The sequence below is a fragment of the Cimex lectularius genome, unplaced genomic scaffold (genome assembly GCF_000648675.2).
Source record: "Cimex lectularius strain Harlan isolate CLEC.00 unplaced genomic scaffold, Clec_2.1 scaffold459, whole genome shotgun sequence".
Classification (NCBI taxonomy): Eukaryota; Metazoa; Arthropoda; class Insecta; order Hemiptera; family Cimicidae; genus Cimex; species Cimex lectularius.
The window spans coordinates 101,213-120,633 of NW_019393084.1; the positions used below are offsets into that span (position 1 = coordinate 101,213).

A 19,421-nucleotide genomic window follows, 5' to 3' on the forward strand; every position below is an offset into this window, starting at 1 on the left:
TCTTTTATTTCTATCGTGGTAAACATTGTCCACCACTTTCCATAAACATGGTAAAGTTTAATACAATTCAATCATATCAACAATAAAATCTCGATTGAATGTCATTACCAATAAAGAATAAACGTTTTTGACTTTTTGAGAATGTACGATGGAGATGTTTGCTCAGTGACAGAAAGACGGAGACTGCGCCAAAAAACGCTGGTTTTCCCATTCACGAACGCGCCATGCCGTCGTCACGCCGTAGATATTTGGAGTGGCGCAATGGAGTTTAGACCGGTCGAATATTCGGCACAGCCGTGCACGCCAGTTCAGTTTTGCCATTGGCGTGGTTTTTGGAACGGCGTTGCTCCGTTTGGACTGCTAGGAGCGATCGTGAATCAAACCTTAAGCAAAAGGTTTGAAATGAATAAACCTCACGACGGATCAGCTGTGAGGGTTTAGCATAGCATAGCGCCGTATTTTATTCTGTTTTAACGAAATATGTCTCAATTAAAGTAAAATCTTTCGCATTCTCGTTCAAAGTTGAGTCATATTTTCTGTTGACATGAACCAATTTAGAGTTATTGAGTTGAATAACTCAAATCAAGGCAGTTTCGCCTGGAAATCCGGAACTGGGTCGAACCCATGCTGAATCATATCCGCTCACATCCGCGACGGAGACAGTTTCGGTTGCCGTTGTGCCCTGTTTGAGAACAAATTTCCCTTATTCCATTTCCTCGTTCCGTCTAATTGAATAAGAAACAATGGACAAACCTGTTCTCTACCTCCGATTTGCTTAAATTAATTATAACGAGGGAAAGGGATGCAAACAGATTTAGACAGGGCTTAACGCTCCTGAAAATTCACAAGAAAATAACAGGCTTATGGAAAAGTCCCTTTCAAGTTTGCTCACAAAGAGAACCATTTAAATAAATATCATTAACATGTATGTATTCATATTATTAACATGTATCAACTTGTAGGGCGTGCTTTTGTATAATTTAGACCGTTTTAATTAGTATATTCTTAAACGCGAACCTGGTAACTGTTGAACACGGTTGAACATTCGCATGGGACAGGGAGAAAAATATAAATTATTTAATAATTTTAGGATTGGATAATTTGTTAGTATAGACCATATTTTAAGTACAGACTAGGTTACAAAAAATACCTAATGTGTTATTAAGTTTTTAAAACAACCTACAAAAAATGAAAATAGTATTAATATAGCAATATAATAATAATTTGATATTTATTTCATTTATATTTAAAGTTATTACAAAAGTCGTCATTTCAAGTTAACTTGAACTCTGCACTTTGGTTGAGGGGCAAGGAGGGGTTTGAGCCCTTTGCAATTCTCAATCTGTGTAAACAACTCTGCATTTTATGGCCGAATGTACAATATTGGGCGAGATAAGGTTGATGCACTTGGTATCTTTTACCGTCTCTAGGAGCACTCTGTTAAATCTGTTGGATGGCCCAAATCCACGGGCGCTCACGCAGTATGTCCGCCACGCCTGGAAATATAGATTAGACCTAATTATGGAATTCAATTTCTGACCCCTCCAATTCATTCACTCAATTTTCTTTATATAATATATGTCTTTATTATATCCGATTTTTTGTCCCTTTACCATTAAGACTTTTCCCCTGGGTTTGTTTTCTATTAGAAGTAGTTTTACTATTATGTTTAATCTTTTTTGATGGTGTACTAGCATGTAGCGAATAATGTTATAACCTCGCTTTAATTCTTTTTTTTTCGTTTATTCTTTTTCTCTTAACAACGACCTCCGGCAGACAGATCGTGATCCATGCCTGCATTATGCTTTGCTAATAATCACTGTTATATACGTAGAAATAAAAAGCATATTTAAAAAAAAGTCATTTTTTAAAACCGTTTTCCTGAAATCTAATGGCAAATGTAATTTTTTATACTAAAATTTATCAAGTAGTTTTCTTTTGAACCAATGACGCTATCAAAAACAACAACAAAAAATATGTGTTTAATATATTTTTAGTCTAGTTTCAAAGTCAAGTTTGAAAAAGAAACAGTCATTAGGATATGTTCCTTATTTTTATTTATTATATTTGTCTTTTTAAGTATTTAATTTTGTCAGGAATAATTTAAATTTACGGTCTCTCCCATTTTGTAATAGGTATTAAGCGTTCAGAGAAATTTGTATAATTATTAATTTTATTGATATAATTATTAAAAATAAAATTATTAAGACAAATGTATTTAAAATTGTAAAAGGGGAAGGTGTTGTATTTAAGTTGCAAAATGTAAACAGAGATAACCCCAGGAGTTCCCCACTCCTTTCCCATGCATTGTACAGCCAGTCTTAATAAATTCCAGACGAGTGTGTTTATGAATTGACCCTCTTAATAAAACAAGTACCCCTGTATAATTGTTCTCGAAAAAAGGTGAAAATTTGAAACTAGAATAAAAGTTTTTTTTTAATAGCGTCATTGGTTCAAGAGAAATTCATCAATTATATATNATGTTTATAAATTAATTAATATTATTATTATCTTTGATGTATTTGATAATATGGATTTTAATGACAGGGTTTAAATTTGGGTTGATTATTATCTCTCGGTGTTACTTCTGAATATTATTAGGAAGACCTTTTTCTTTGGCTCTATCATGACGCCGTTCTTTTAATTGAATAACCGCGAGCCCCTTTCAAGATTTTTAAAATTACCTTAGTAAAAGAGGAACAATCTCCTCGAAGCCCAACACAAGTTACATCGGTAGCATTTATAGAGAGAAATATATAATACAGGAAAAAGTAAAAAACCTAGAAGGCATCGAGTCAATAAGCTGATACAAGTGAAAGCACACCTAAATCAGAAATCATCACTCAATGACTCGCACTCTCTGTGAGCAGGCCCCGGTGCCACTTTCTTTTTCGCCATCAAGGATGATTGTTGGGAAGAAATCGCGAAGTAATAAGAGTTGTATAGAAATATGCAGTTGGATTTTGTAACTTCATTTATAAAGGGAACATTTAGGTCATTATGGATGGTGAGGTTATAAACATTATAAACAAACAGAGGGTCTTTGACGATGGATCTGAGGATTTGTGACTGTCGGGTCTGGATTCTGTGGAGGTTGGAGTACTTAATTGAACTCTTGGTTCTTTGTAGTGTTTAGTTTGTTTCGTTATGTTTTGAACTAATGTTCAATGAAATATACGTGTGTTTTTGGTGAGCTAATAGCGACTCACAGCTAAACAAAATTGTTCAATCAATGACGTAACAAAAATCAAAGCTATTGCAATTAAAAAAAAAAAAAACGCAAAATGAAAGAAGTATAAACAACTAGCTTAGCATTATGCAAAGTTAAGTAAAGTTCCATTTGGTGGTTTACGAGTAACGATTTCTTTCTGCTAGTGTTCAGTGGCTCGCGGACTGACCACCGGATCCTAAAGACTTTTTATCACCAATTTTCTTTTATAGAGAATTTTATTAGTATACTTTATGACAAGAGATATTCTAGACTGGAAGAAAAGTCTTGGTGAATAGTTTGTTATTGCTGTGCTTGCAAAACTGTTGTAAAAGGATTATAAAGAGTTGTTTGATATATTCTCAGCCGACTAATATTAAAAAAATCCCGGAATTGACAGTCACCCGGAAAAATGAGGCAGGCAAGTTGATTTGTATTCATTGGAGCCGGCCGGGGCAAACAGATAGGTTATAACACGAGATAAGTGGTTTCCATTTTCTTATTGAGGGGATCGAGCCGGCCTGATAATGGTTTGATGTAAGGTAATGGGGGCCCGGGTTATTGAACGGTCCGGCCCATGGCTAGAACAATGGCCCGTCCCCTGATAGATAGCCGCCCCAGGACTGATCTTCTGATTATCAGGAATCCGGTTTGGGTCCTGGGTTGGTCACGCCTGGCTTTTACCACCTTGTATATATTCCCGACAGACCCTAGATTGGGGGATGAGTTTTAAAATTATTTTTACAAATGTTTGAGCACGAAGGAAGCCCGACACTCGGTCGAATTTCACCTCATAAATGGGTTCCTCATATAGGGAAAATGGACAAATTTCGGTTAAATGGAATTGTCATATAATTATTCAACTTTTGTTAAGTAAGTATTAGTTTCGAGTTATAAAGCCAATGCTGCAAAAATTTTCGATTTTATTTGACTTACAGTTTATCAAGTATTAAAGCATAGATAACTTCCAAAGTCAAAATTATAGTCGATTTCTTCATGACACCAAAATGTAATCGATGTATATGCAGGCGGTAAGGTTAAAACAAGGTTAAATTATGATCTCTTCTAGTGTTTAGAAATTATCTATTTGCTTTTTGTGATGATTGTTCTCTTGACAGACTGAAATTAAAATCACATATTTAAATCTGTAAGAAAAGCCATCATTTACGAAAAGTGAAACAACATACTCAACCCACCTTCATCATTATTAGTATCCATTTGTTCTGCAGCCGAAAAATAAATTTTTTACCCTAGATGTTCAGTGTACCATAATCAAATGTTCGTTTTCATTCAAATCTCTCTATTTTTGTTGCATATTCTGAAAGTACATTTTTTTATGAAACGTTTTTAAATTGAAATCAATCGAGGATGTCTCCAAATAGAATATTTAAATAATAGTAAGGGGGTTCAATATTTTTCAATTTTTGGAAGGACAGCGTCCAATTTTTCCTCGGTTTTTGACAACTGTTTTTGTTTTATTGGCCGGAAATCTGGATTTGTATCATTTTATAATTTAGTAGTTATTAGGAAAACAAGTGTTCTAATAGTTTTTGAAAATTTTGGTAACAAAATTATGCATTATACATTAAACTATTTTGAGGAATAACCTGTCGCCATTTATTTACGTTATGTTCAATCTAAGAAAAAAATGCTATTACGACAAGAAACCACTTTCATTGTAAATTTTTAATTTTTACTCATTTAATGGAACCGGAGTGGAGTGCCCCAGTGCCATTAATTTGACAGAAAGTTTGCAGTCTTAGACTTTAACTTACGAACTTACCTATAACTGTCAGGTTGACTTTGGAATTTCGTGTCTGCGCAATTTTGAAGTCCACGCGACACCTATAACAGAATTAAAGTATTAAACATAATTATTATAATTAGAATGCAATTAATTGAAATATGTCATTATTTATTTTGGGGTTATCCACAATGACAACTAAAGTACAATAACAATTAAGTAAATAATATTTATTTGTTTTCGATGTCACATGAAACAACTTAGGACCAAGGTTGTTGTTAAAAAACTAAACTCAAATAAAATAAACATAATATTTACGTAAATAAAAAAGTAAACAAACCCTAGTTTAAAATAAGCCTAGATTTTTTAAGTTTTCTAATTTGAAAACAAGTAAGCCCATGATCTTTTCCATCAAAGCAAGATTTTTTCGAGGAGTGAGGTTTATATTTTCGATAATCATGCCTACACTGTTTACACAAAAAATAGGTAAGGAAAATAAGCTAACACAAATGCGTGTATTCCAAAAAGATTTTTTCAATTTATTGCAGTACATAATAACTACCTTGAAAAATGGCAAAAAGGAGGGAAAATTCAAATGGTGGGGTTGAGAGGGGAAGTTAGTGTCCGAGTGGATTGAGGTCTCGATAGCTCAAGTGGTAGAGCAGCGGCGTATCTAGCCGAAGATCGTGGGTTCGAATCCCTCTCGTGCCATTGACTTTTTTATCTCAACTAAAAACCTTAATTAATTGTATTATAACAACCTTCAATTCGGTAATGTGCAACTTGTAAAGGAAATATTTACAAAATTAAAAACAAGAGTAGAGAAAATACCCATTGTCAGTGCTCCAGCGATGCTGCAGTCTGATTAATTATAATTTTTGTAATTTCTTTCACTGTCATTGCGCATGACATCGCGGCCATGGTCTCTTCAGTCGGCGATGAGATTCGAGTAAATTCGCCGGGTGCGAGTTTTTAGTGTGATGATTTACGATGTTTGGAAGGGTTTTGTCAAGTTTACGGTAACGGACTTCATTTTGTACGAAAGAAAATAAAGGCTTTATGGTAGTTACGCTCGTATAATGGAGCACCAACGATTTTTCGTAGGATTAAGGATTGGCTAGTTCTGATGCAGGGGTGCATAATTTCTTTTCATGAAATGGGCATTGAAGCATTAGATTTTTCCAGGGTATGTATTATGAGCATTCCAGGGTCCATATGAATTTATTAGCTACTGCTAGGTGGAAATGATAAACATTTTTGAAGTCCCTACCCATCGCCCCTCTCATTGCTTAACACACAGTAGAGCTATACATATAATTTACAATATTTACAGATAGGGAACGACTTCCGTTTCGAGCCGTATCGCTGATGGTACTGACTAGAGAGCAAGACGTCGCCCAAGTGTCCGGCTATTCAGACAACTACTATTGTTTTTCCGAGGCGCTCCAACTCAGCATATTTCTTCAATAACAGCACGGGAAAGTGTTTACCGGGAATCTTTCACGAAAAGCCGAAACCGAGCTCTGGGCGTCGGAACAGACGAGATAGATAGGGCCTCCTCGAATCAGCCCGAGTACGTGCCAAATGGCAGACAGTACCACCACCATCCCTACAGATATGCTGCATTGCCGCGGTCTCTACACGGTGCTAGCCACACCCTCGCCGGTTCTAGATCTGTCGGTATAATCAGGCGAAAACCGGCGATCTGAGTCCTAGGGATGCAGCTCGGTATAGGTGTAGCGGTGTACTGTTTCTGGTTAGTACCGCAAGATCATCCCCCGTACTAGTAGGACCGGAAGGACTCAGAGAGGCGTTGGGCGGTGTCCATACAAACTCGGACGGACAATCTTTAACGTCCGCACCTAGCCTTCCGACCTTATTTGATAGTTTTGATTCTCAAGATGAGAGATGACGCACCTCCGCATACGACCGAAATGTGTTACTGCCGCAGCATTGGTGTAGAGGCAGCTCAGCCCCGAGGGGACAAGACAACCTCGCTCCCCGCTTGCCCATTCCGAGTGGTCGGATCCGCATTAAGCATCGAACCGTATGCCGCGCGCAAAGGGTTACCTAGGCCGAAATACATCAGCCTGGTTTCCCGCGCACTCCCTAGATAGAGAAGGCCACTCTATTTCTCAGAATATTGAGGCTCCCCCAGCGTAGAAACTTCCGGATCCGCTCCGGCCGCGGTTTCGTTTAAAATGGAATTGCTATCCACCCCCTAGAGGAGACTGCGTACGATAAAAGTCGTCAATCGAGCACATTACGTATACATGCGTGCACAGCGCACTCAAATAGGCTCAACCGATTCACTACCAATTTCCATCCGCCACTTCTCACGCATTCGGGGGACTCAGTCAGCGTAGTCTGAGCGTCCTCAACGCTATACGCTTCGATTGTCCGATCCTTCGTACCCGTGAGGCCGGGTGAATAACGATGGTCATACGCAAGTTTCGTGCGAAAGAAGACAGTCTCCTCTTCAGATACCCGCCAGGGGTCTCACCATAGCCAACTAGGAGTCCATTCCCAGCGTAAGAAGGGCTGAACCTTGAGACATTTCAATTACCCCGTAGTACAGAAGGTTATGCACCCTCGCCCGTCTATGCAAACAGGACCTGGTACACTAACGCACGTGTGCCTCTGATAAAGCACCCGCCGCCCCATGCCGACCCGAGGACGACACGAGTACATGGCTACACTTGTTTCCCGTCAAGGGGTGGCCCGTCTTGTTTGTTTGTAATTATTATAAAATACGTTCGAAACTTAACTTCTAGATAAAGGCCATGATTTATTTAAAAACTAGATTTAATGAATATAATTTCTTCAACGTAGGCGGCGCCATTAAAAAGTCAAGTTTTGGTATGGCAAAATAAGGTTGTTAGATTGAAAGAAAAAAGATGTCAGAATGTATAAAGTGCAATTTCGTTAATCTATTAGAGGAAGTTAATCGATGAATTCAACTAGTTACTTAAATAAATTGCTACTGATATGACGTATAAAATTAAAATTTTACTATATGTTTATACAACATCAAATACCGAATTATGTAAACGACTGATGTCTGTTCACTATCACTGAAAAAGAAAGTTTGTAAAGGCATTGTGTCAATTGTGTGAAAATTGAAAACATTAACATCGCAGACGATTTTTCCAAGTGCTATTTGTAATACATTTTTTTAAAATTTATTTGATATTTACAACTACAAATATTGTATTAAGTAAATATGTTCACATATGTTGAATTTATACAAATTAATTTGAGTCTCCTGAAGTAGAAACCTCCCATTGAAAACAATCCTTCATACTAAAACTTTACAATCTTTACTCAGTGAGAAGGTCTTGTGGCCACTTTCGCTTCAATCGTCTCAAAGATTTTCAGGTAAAAGATAACTGTCGTATTAATAAATTATTGTGTGTATTTTTTATGTGTGTGTGTGTGTGTGTGTGTGTGTGTGTGTGTGTGTGTGTGTGTGTGTGTGTGTGTGTGCGTGCGTGTGTGTGTGTGTGTTCACTTATTGGTGGAGTTTTTTATAGTGGGTTTTGAGTTCATGTACAAACTTAAAAAGGTGCATTTATAATTTGACATAGAATTTTAGATCGGATTGATTAAAGACGTTGGGAATTGGGATCCTTGGCTGAACCTCAAACTTCACAACCGTACGCCAAGAGAGGCCTAATCATTATCTTGTAAATTATAATTTGTAATTCAACGTACTATTTTTCTAATAATTTGATATTTTTAAATCAATAAAATAAGTTATCACTCTATCTACCTTGTTTAGTAGAATTGGATATTAAATCATTGGAAAAACTGGATATTAGTCTACCTTTTAATTTATTTGCTTTTTATGCTTTTTAATAGCACACATGGAACATATTAAATTGATTTTTTTTTAATTAATGGGGAACTATAAGCGGTATGAGTTCAATTAAAATGATAGTTACATTTTTTAAAGAGTAATCAACCTAGACCTTATAAAGTTCGGTTTGAAACAAAACTAATTTTCCTTCATTTACTATGAATCTTGCGGGGATTATATACTCTTACGTGGTGACGCCTATGTAAGGCATATTAAATTTAAGTTAAACGGGTTTTAGTCCATGTTAGGAGGCTTTCTGAATTAATTTCACCTCGTTAGAACAGGTACAAAGAAGCCAGGAGGGTTAGTAGAGAATTAAAAGCGCGGAAGTGGCAATAAATTATTTTATCGGCCTCGTGTTAAAACTGAGTGTACACTTAATCCCTGGGTTTTACGAGGAACGAGTAAGAGTTTGTAATTATTGCCAATAGCCGTTTGTTACGGGGTGTCGCCCATTGAGCCCGCAATTCGCTCACCTCCGCCCCTAAAGCTCTATAAATGTCAAATGAAAACTTGGTCGGAGTCTGAATAAATTAGGGGAATTCGCAGGTTTCGAGGTTTGTTAGCCAAGTTGGCATACCAACTACTTCACGCCCGCAAAGTTTACTGGACAATGTGCCAACACCTAACTTCACTACGTTCCCGTCCAATACTTGCCTTTCAATACGTTTCAATGCAAGGCTGTTAAACCTCCTAACATTTTACAACTGACGGAAACACCACGAAAGCGTGTCACGTTGAATACAGTGGCAAACAAACTTGTATCGGCGTGAATTTTTGATAGAAGATAATGGACATTGTAAAAATTCATTTTCCTTACGCAATTAACGTGATTTTTTAATGTTCGGTTTTCATTGTGTATAGTATATGTAGTTCACGTTTTGAAAAAAAGCATGAAATATAAATAAAGATATGAAAGGTCATTTTAAACCCAAATGTGTGTATTTACTGTTACAATTTCATTCCCATTCCATCTCCTTTTTTGATACATATATTCCCTCTCAATTTATCTTCATCGCCTTCCTTCCTTACGTATCATCGTTTATTATTTCCTCCATTTTTAAGCTTACATTTTTTTTATTCTTTTTTCATACGTACTATTTACTTAGTTCTTGTTTTGTATCTATTTCTAATGGTATTGGTATTCTCTCTTTCGCATTTGTATTGTGCATTCCTATGCTGATTTGACCACCGTATTTCGTTTTCAGTCTTTTGCATGCGTATAATTCGTCTTATTCATTCTCTTTTCATCCTATCTATTTTTAATTTTTATTATTTTTTTTGTATTATTTAAATTTTTACACAATCATCTTAATCGTATTGTATGCAGACGTTTTCTTTATACTTACCTTTCTCTATCTTTTCATTTCCATGTACAATTACGGTTAAACTTTCTTCATTTACTCGTTTTTTCTGTATATCTATCGATATATATATATTTCAGTTTTCGCTTTATTTCTTTTTTCCCTGACTGTCTTTCTGTCCCTTTCTCTCTCTCACACATACTCTCTCCCTCTCTCTTTGTCGTTAATTTTAAGAGAGGTGGTTCACGACCAAAATTTGTAAGATTAAATTAATTTTAAATTAATTACATAAAACGATATTCATTCAATCATTTTCTCTCACTCTCTCCTTCGCCTCTTCTATATCCCTCTCTAGCTATCTACCTACATATCTATCTACCAATATAGCCATCTATCTAACTATCTATGCCAGTTTCTCTCTCTCTTTCTCCTTTCTTTAATCATTCATCTTTAACTCTACTTCTTTTTACATCTTTCTACATATCAATCGGCAGAGAGATTCAATATCTCAATCATTGTTTTTCAACTTCTCTTTTGTCATACTCCCTTCTTTGCTTTATTCTCTCTTCCCTTAAACTCCCTGCCTTTTTTCTCACTTTAATGTAATCTATCTTAAATTTCATCCTAACTCTATCTATTCTTCTCATATCGCTCCAAATTTCTTTTTTTTCCACCTGTCATTCTCTCACATTTTATCTTCCTTCCCTTCTCTTTTCCTCATCCACTCACCACATATCCCTTTCGTTCCCTCCCTTTCTTTTTCTTTGTACTATTCTCTCTCTTTCGCTTAATCTCACTGTCTACCTATCTCAGATTTTTTTAATTTCTTTAACCTCTCGCCTTATCACTCACTCACTCGAATCTATATTAGAATTGATCTTATTTTCTTTTCTCAATCATTGTGCCTGTCTCTTATTCCTTTAAAAAACCGCATGTTTTGCTTTTGTTCGGCGTACTTTTTATCAAGTAATTGGATCTTACATTTTTACCGCACAAATAAAAGTTTAGATTTGATATTTCTTGTGACATAATAGTTAATGATAAATACTCTATCCGAGTTGACAAATTTCAATTATGAAATTATTATTTTAATAAATTATTATTTTAGACTGTTTTGTAATACTTGTTTACTGAAAATTGCGTAAATCATGTTGTCTTTAATAAATCGTTTCCTCCTTTCATTTGATGCTAAATAACAAAGAAAATAAATTGTTTTCAACGAGTTAGGAATGGTTCAAAGTTTATTTATTGCAAGCGTTTTAATTAAATGTAAATAAGCTATGCATGTTTTACGATTGTTATAAATATTATCATAGTTTAGATTGCTGGGTTCTGATACGGCTGGTATTGAACGCAATACTGACGACCACCGTTTTGCTGCCAGCCCATCTGGCATGCCAAGATTAACAGTCAACGGTGTTTTATGTACAAACGATATGTACAAAAAAATTTAATTCGATTTCATCACGGAACACCATTATTTAGTAAGAGTGTCCTCATGTAGCTCAATCGAAAGTAATTCTTTAAAAGATGTCGTTCCCTGTCATCAGTCATTTTTCAAAGATCAAGCCAAACAATCTATCAATCAGGATCTCATTGATCGTTCATTGGAATTCTTTTCCGTCTATTCATTCGATTTTTCACCTGATCAATCATACAAGTAATCCATTAATCACTCTCTTCTAATCGGTAATGCTCAAGAATTTTATCACTGTAATTAACGTTGTACTTGAACAACCTTAATTTCTTAATCTCAATCAGTGTGTTACGATAGGTTTTATAAATAAAATGTAAAGCGTATAAATTGGAAATGTAAATTTTTTCGAATGTACTAGACCTTGAAAACTTTAATAAATAGTTTACTATCATTTGTTTATTTATGTGTCGTTGACATACCGTAACTAACAATCATTGAAGAGTCAAAATCTTCAGTAATCATCCTAAGGAAGCCTGATTTCCAACAACCACCTAGCCAGCAGCAACCGACCTGACCGTTCCTATACGACCCCACTTTACGCTCTCAGAAATCCTTTTCTATTCTAGACCATTATCCCGCTGCGCTAAACAAAATCTGTTACGCATTTATATATTTCTGCGTCGTTCAAGAGGAGCAATGTTTTATAGAGTGTAACAATATCCTTCATTCTGCCGAGAACATTTTTTTCCTCCCCATATCTAGAACAAACCATCACAACGTGTTCCGAATTCTCAATGGTGTTGCATGTTTTACATAAATTACTCCGGCGCTGTTTTATTTTATGCAGGTACACCCCAAGTATACCATTGTCCGACCTAAGTCTGGTTATTATTGTACTATCTTTATTGTCCAGGCCAGCCTAGGGAACAGGAATGCTTATTTAGTAAAGGAGAAGGGTTTGATAACGCCTTCGACTAGCTTTCGAGGTGTTGTTGGATACTAAGGATATATAAAGTAGGGTGCTTGGGCAGGTAACGGTTCGAATAATTTTGGACTTGATAGGGTGATTTGGAAGCTGAAAAGCTTGGTTGTGTCCCACATTTTAAATCCGTACGTCCAGATTGGTCAGAGCAGGAAAGTGTACTGCCGGATTCGTTTTTCGTCTGTTGTCACGTAGTGCTTTATGTAGTTTATTACGTTTTTTCAGTGTTATTTTTTTGACCTCAGTTTGGGGTTTCAAGTTAATTCCTAAACAGCGAATGATACTGACTTCTGGGAGAGCAACGGAATACATTTGGATAAGAGGTGATACTGTCGAGAGTGCAAGTTATTTGCTGGTACGTATATGTTTCCGTTGATTCTGATACTCCGGTGATCCTGGAGGTTTCTTGAAGCTAATACCGGATCTGGGTTGTTGAAAGTATGGCACTACGGTCTGTATGTGTGACAAGTAATATATCCATATTGATAGAAATGTCTTCAGTTCTGATTGTGTTGACTAAGGATGTTCTGATTCAAATTCTAACTTAAGTCACATAACATATTATTATTGTATCACACACACACACACACACACAAACTCTCTCTCCCTCCCTCTCTCTCTCTCTCTCTCTCTCTCTCTCTCTCTCTCTCTCTCTCTCTCTCTCNATTATTATTAATTTTTAAGGGCGTTTTAACGGCTAAGGTCATTTCACGCCCTAACATCCAAACCTTCTATCTTAGGTTAGCTATATCTCTTCTGAGTGCTATAAAGCTCTGACTCCAAACATTCACTCGTAATCTTATTTATCCTATTGCCATCCAAGCTTTAATTTTTCTTTTTAAAATTCTTAACTCGGAAGGCCAAATGCATACAAAATTCCCATTTTAATATTATTATTATTATTATTATTATTATTATTATTATTATTATTACTATTATTATTATAACCGAGTGGATTCGTCAGCAAGACACATCATGTTCACTAATGAGCAGCTGAACATGATATACACCATAATTAACGTACCAATAAATATTCACTCATATATTCTCATAATTATTCAACCTGATATTAACACGTTCATCTTCCATTTCATTTCCCAAAGCAGTTTTTTCTTGAATTAAAGTTAAAAAACACAAAAAATTATTTTGAGGACGACACCACAATTTATTCACCACAGTTATTGAAACAACACTCAAGACTTCACCGCAAAGGCGGATGAAAAGGAAACGAGACTTTACTGGAGATCAAACTATATTGCCCTCCTTCTACGGGCGAGAGTGGGATTCAGGAAATTATTTTAGTAAACATAAAAGATTTGATCCCTCACGTAAAGCTATTGTGATCTAAGCCTCGGGTTATGGCTTAATTTCTGGCATGAGTGAACATGGATATATTGCGGGGGAAAGAGGTCCTTTTTAATATCCCGAAGACCGAAGATCGGCAAGGAAGATTGCTTTAAACCTGACAATAATATTTTTTGCATTGCAACTATCAATAATATAGTATGTAATCATTAAAATCGAAGCGTATAATTGTAATTATTTCGTATTTTGTCCTGAGTTTTTAATTAAGTTGAATATTATTACTAAGTGCTGACAAAATTGATCTAAGATGTAATAAATATTTATTATGTACTGTTTCGTTTATATATTAGCTTGTTAAGCAGAGTCGAAAATATTTAGTAAGATTACGAACGCGACTTTTCTTATTTGGATGTTAAGTCAGTTCTTTCCCTTAATGCCGCACTTGGCTACTAGTACAATTGAAAAATGTTGACAAAGGTTGTAATGATCTGTTATTGTTGGTAAAGCTTTTGTATTCCGTTTTGAAGGAACAGTTTTTTCTTTTTTCAGAATGCCAAAAGGCAGTCGAACGATAAGCCTAATCAAGTTTCAATCATGATTGAAAATCCAATTTTTCATTTGTATGGAAAATTGTAAGATGGAATGCGAGAAATTTGAGAAAATAGCCAAATTAAATCACATAAATCGTTTAGACAAGGAAAAATTTCAGAAGTGGCCAGATAAGAAGGAGGGATAACTGGTTCGTGAATTCAGTAATGTACATCCTTATTGCATAGGATACGTGGATGGAACGTAAATATTAAAAAATAAAATTTACTTCATGAATTTGTTGTCTCCATTTTGAATGTGGTTATGAGATGATAGTTTCACCAAAATTCAAGAAATTATATTGAACAACCCCGGCAGTACGCCACCAAACAGTCACCATAACATTTTTTGGTTGCAGACATGTTTTCGCGAAGTGTTTTAGCGCTTCATCCTTCTTCAACCCCTTTACCTGTAGGCCTCCTGTAATCATACGGAATCCATTTCTCATTGCGCGTGATGATTCGATGGAGAAATGGATCATTTTGGCGGCGCAACAAGAAGACAAGTGCAAAATATTTTTAGAAAGATATTTCCTTCTCACAGTTAATTGTTTTTACCGATCCGGATTTCAAGCTTATAGCTCATCATCAAGTTGAAGGAATTTACAATCACGTCTCTCGACGTGAATTGTAAGATAATTAAGTTAATTCATCTCAAGAGAGGTGGTTGTACATTCCTTCAATCTGATGATGAGTTATACGCTTGAAATCCGGACCATATAAAACAATTAACTGGGAGTAGGAAATATCTTTCAAAAAGGATTGAACAACACACTCACTCATCATTTATCTATCATTTCTATTAATTTGCGAGACGTGCAAATTTCAAAGAGTCGATTTCTTTGAGCAACAACGGTAACGACAACACTAAGCCTTCCGCAATTTCCCGTGTTGTCTTACGTGAATTTTCTTCAACGCTTTGGTTCATGTTGATATTGTTTCTAGTTAGCATGTTCTTCACCTTCTGCGGTCGGGCTGGGGCCTTTGCGGTCGGTGCTAGACACGAAGCGAAGCCGGTACAAGTTGAAAAACGATACATAGAAACTCGGAGGATAACGGGAAATTGGGGCAAGGATATTGTTCAGACTTCCATTTTGCATAACAAGGGCAAACATTCCACCAATTCCGAGTTTAGCGGTAGTTTCCTGTCAATTGTAAATATTATCCCTTTCGCTCGGGTATGCAAATTTAACATTTCTCGTAACGTAAAAACAATTTCATTTAAAGGTATGATCAAAATGTTTGAAAAAATGTTATTATGAAAATTCTTCTAAAAAACACATTTATAATTATTTATTTGATTATGATTGACAATAAATTTTCGCATCTGTCATATAAAAATTGTATGTGACAAAATATTAGGCACTATCGATAAATACCTTGTTAATTATTCCAAGCTTCGCGTACAGTTTTCATGGTAGTTTATGGTTTTATAATTATTGTTTCTACAACGTTTTGAAACTTATTACCTCACTTGATTTTGATAGAGTAATGACTTTTCCTTTGACTGTACGTTTATCCCCACAAAAGCTTTTCATACATTAAAGGTATGTATATTATCAAAATCCTTCCCGAAAAGATACCTCCTCAATACGACCTTATTAAATTCTTTCTCCCAAAAATGTAATCCTCTTCTTAACGTACCTTTATAATGCTTTATAATACAGTCCTAAGAACTCATTTTTCCTTACAATGAAAGTTTTCTATTATAAAGTTGTTTCAAAAGCTCCATAAACGAAGAAGAACAAATCATTACCTCACCTTTAACTTTTATTCTCCGTCGAGGGATAATGCCACCACTATACATACATCACATAGGCCTTTCTATATTAACAAGTCCGATACCTTAGGATGTACGTAGACATAAGACTAACTTGGAAACCACCTGCAAGATTAAAAAATCAAGAAGTGACTATACGTTACACAACACCCTCAGGATTGCTAAATAAACAACAAAGCTGACGTTTCATAACAAACGACCGATATTAAAGCGCATTTGGGCGTACGGCATTGAAATGTGGGGTTCGACCAAACATTCTAACATCGTATAAGATTTCCTAATCCAAAATCGTCCAAAAAATAGTAAAAAACCCCTTCTATGTATCAAATTATATAACTCAAAATAGCCTTAAGCCATTCCTTTTGTGAAAAATGTCATTAAATCCAGGTAAACTATTGGCAGTTAATTCCATAATTCCCTTTCATTGCACCGCAATTCCTTAGTCCTAACCTTAACATACTAATTTCAATAATCCTCCCAGGAGACAAAGCAGCAATGTCCTCGTGACTTGTGGGACGATGAGACACCTAGAAGAGTCATCACTGGATGATTCTTCGCATTCTAGTGCCAGATTGTTTAGTTTGTTTAAATTACCAGTTTTTGTTTTAATTTATTTCTACAGTTGTATAAATCAACAATTGTACTTATGTTATATTCAAAGAAAATACTATCGTAAAATGAAAAAATGTACGTTTAAACTTAGTTTATGTCACCTAGGAGATTTTATAATGTTTATTATATTACCTGTAGACTCCGGTGTCGTTCTTTCTGACGTGGTCGACGCCGAGTTCTGCAGGATGTTTTTCGGGCATGAAGTAGGCCCGATTCGAGAAACGGCTCTCGTCCGACCAACGTTCCGCTTCTTTCCAATCACGCTCTCGCGTATCGACCCTGCAAAGAAAAAAACACATAACTAATATTTATAAATTATTTGACAGATCTATATAACTTACAGAAAAATAATAACAATAATAATTAAAAAAAGATTCGTTGATAGGGTTAAGTATTCAGGGAGGAAATCGTCTTTCACATAGCACTACAGGGTTTATACCCTATTATCGGGGTATCAGGAAATAAGGACATTCTAGGGTAGGGGCTTTCTGAGAAAGTCGTTCCGAAATCCTTTGTAATGGTACGGACGCCGTCGGACCTTTTCAGAGAGTTTGAAATCCTCAGATTTGTAGCAAGATTATAGTCCAAACCTTTCCACCCACTAGTTCCCTTCAGTTTTCACCAATCCGTATGGAAGACATGAATGCATCAGATCTTAAGGCGAAGTCCTCTCCTTGACCTGAGTATTGAAATCTCAGCTAGAAGATAGTGAGGGAAAGTTTACAAAAATTTTGATCTAATCCTTAGATTCGTCTTTAGAATTAATGCGAATCTAAGTGTTACACAACTATCAGTGTAGATATATAATGTGTAAGATTTGGAGTGAGAGAGTGAGGGAGAGGGAGAGGGATTGGGAGAGGGAGAGAGAGAAAGTGAGGGTGAGGGAGGAAGTGAGAGGGAAAGAGGGAGACGAAGGAGAGGGAGAGAGATAGATATTTAAATGCAGAGAAAGATATTTAGATAGATGGTTAGATAAATACATAGTAGATAGAGAGATAAATAGAAAGATAAGCTGATAAATATATAGATAGAAAGGAAAATAGATATACAGATAGAGAAAAAGAGAGAGATAGAGATAGAAAGATAAATTGATAGACAGAGTGAGAGTGAGACAGAAACAGAGAGAGGGAGGAGAAATTGTTAGAGAAAGAGAAAGAATCAGGGAATAGGTGATAAGGAGGAAAAGTCCCTTAAAAAATATAGGAAATCAAAATAGAAAATTTGTGGAGATTTAGATCGGGGATAAGGCCACGAAAGAAAACGTAGAAAGAAAAACTACTGCTTCCATTATCGAGCTGTCGGCCGTCTACGAACAACAGAAAAAAAGTACAAAAACATTGATAAATTATTCATAAAAATAAAATCTTACTTTGACGCTAGGTAACGAAAATGTTTCGCACATGACAGTGATACCAAGAGTTGAACAGTAATGACTACATTATTAGCGTCATAAAATAAAGCCAATGAGCTACAATTAATCCATCGAAATAGAAGACAATAAATTAAAAAAATATATACAACAATGTTTTAGACAATAATGAGCTTTTGGATGTAGACAAGCGCTCTCCCAACATCGCCATAAATTTAAAAATAGGGTTAAATTCAACTACGTGAATGTTGTGAATAAAGAACACGACCATGGGAGAAGACTTATAAAAGAAATTCTTCACATGAATAAAGACAATAAAGAGTATAATCTGCGGCATCTCAAACTTCAGTTGTATTTACAGTTATAATCTAGTCATTGTTATTTAGAAAATTGCTGTACATTTTTTAAATTAATTGTAGTTCATGAATGTGTTTGATGCAGTTAATATTGTAGTAGTTATTACTGAAACGTTTGTATCATTGTCATGAGTGTAACATTTTTGTTACCTCTTAGAGAGATTGGTAGACGAGCTTGTTCAGAATTCTTCAAGGCATGTCCGAGTTAACATTCTTCTCAATTTTCCTTCAAAGTAAGTTTTTATTGTCATAAATATTTTTTGTAGTGTATTCGTACAGCTCTTGTCTAAAAAGAATCCGGAGGAAGGCGTCATAGACGTCCGAAAGCTAGATATTAGAAGAAGTTGTTTGTGTTTCTTTCTACTTTTTCTTTCGTGCCTCATCCCCGATCGATATCCCCACAAATTAATGATTGAAGGCCGATCATCTTTATCAACGAAACAGACAGGACGGAACAGAGAATTCAGAAAAACAAGAAGTAAGAAAAATCTCTAAAGAAGAAGTGATAGAAAGAATAGGGAAGGAGGGTGTGAAGTGTGAAAATATTTGAATAAGTTAAAGTTTGGGCTGCAATGTGAGAATAAATTATAAATAATAATATAAGTTTGGGTGAGTGAGACTGGGTAGCGAATAAAGATACATGTTCACATTTTTTCATGTTCAGATGTAATCATCAATGTTGTATTAGTAGAACCGAAGTTGTCCAGTAGTGGTCAAAGTGTGAATGTTACTTCATCTAGACTGTCAGAGCATGAATTTAGGGGTGAAATTTAGTAAATTAATCTAGTTGGCGATCCACTCGCGGCTGAAGTAATGACGATGATTTTCCTCGGTTATCCTTCAAGCGGCCGTAACTAATTCAACTTATCTCCTCCAGGTATAGTAGTCTATGTCTAAC

The 19,421-nt window shown here is 35.6% G+C and overlaps 1 long non-coding RNA gene across 1 annotated transcript; it reads right to left on the reverse strand.

The window, feature by feature from the left end:
- Nucleotides 1-4,405: 4,405 nt before the first annotated feature.
- Nucleotides 4,406-17,073, reverse strand: LOC106669120. Its single transcript, XR_002910860.1, has 3 exons — nt 16,931-17,073; nt 4,992-5,053; nt 4,406-4,526 (listed from the first exon to the last, which is right to left on the reverse strand). It is a non-coding gene; the product is annotated as an uncharacterized LOC106669120 (long non-coding RNA).
- Between the last annotated feature and the right edge of the window lie 2,348 nt (nt 17,074-19,421).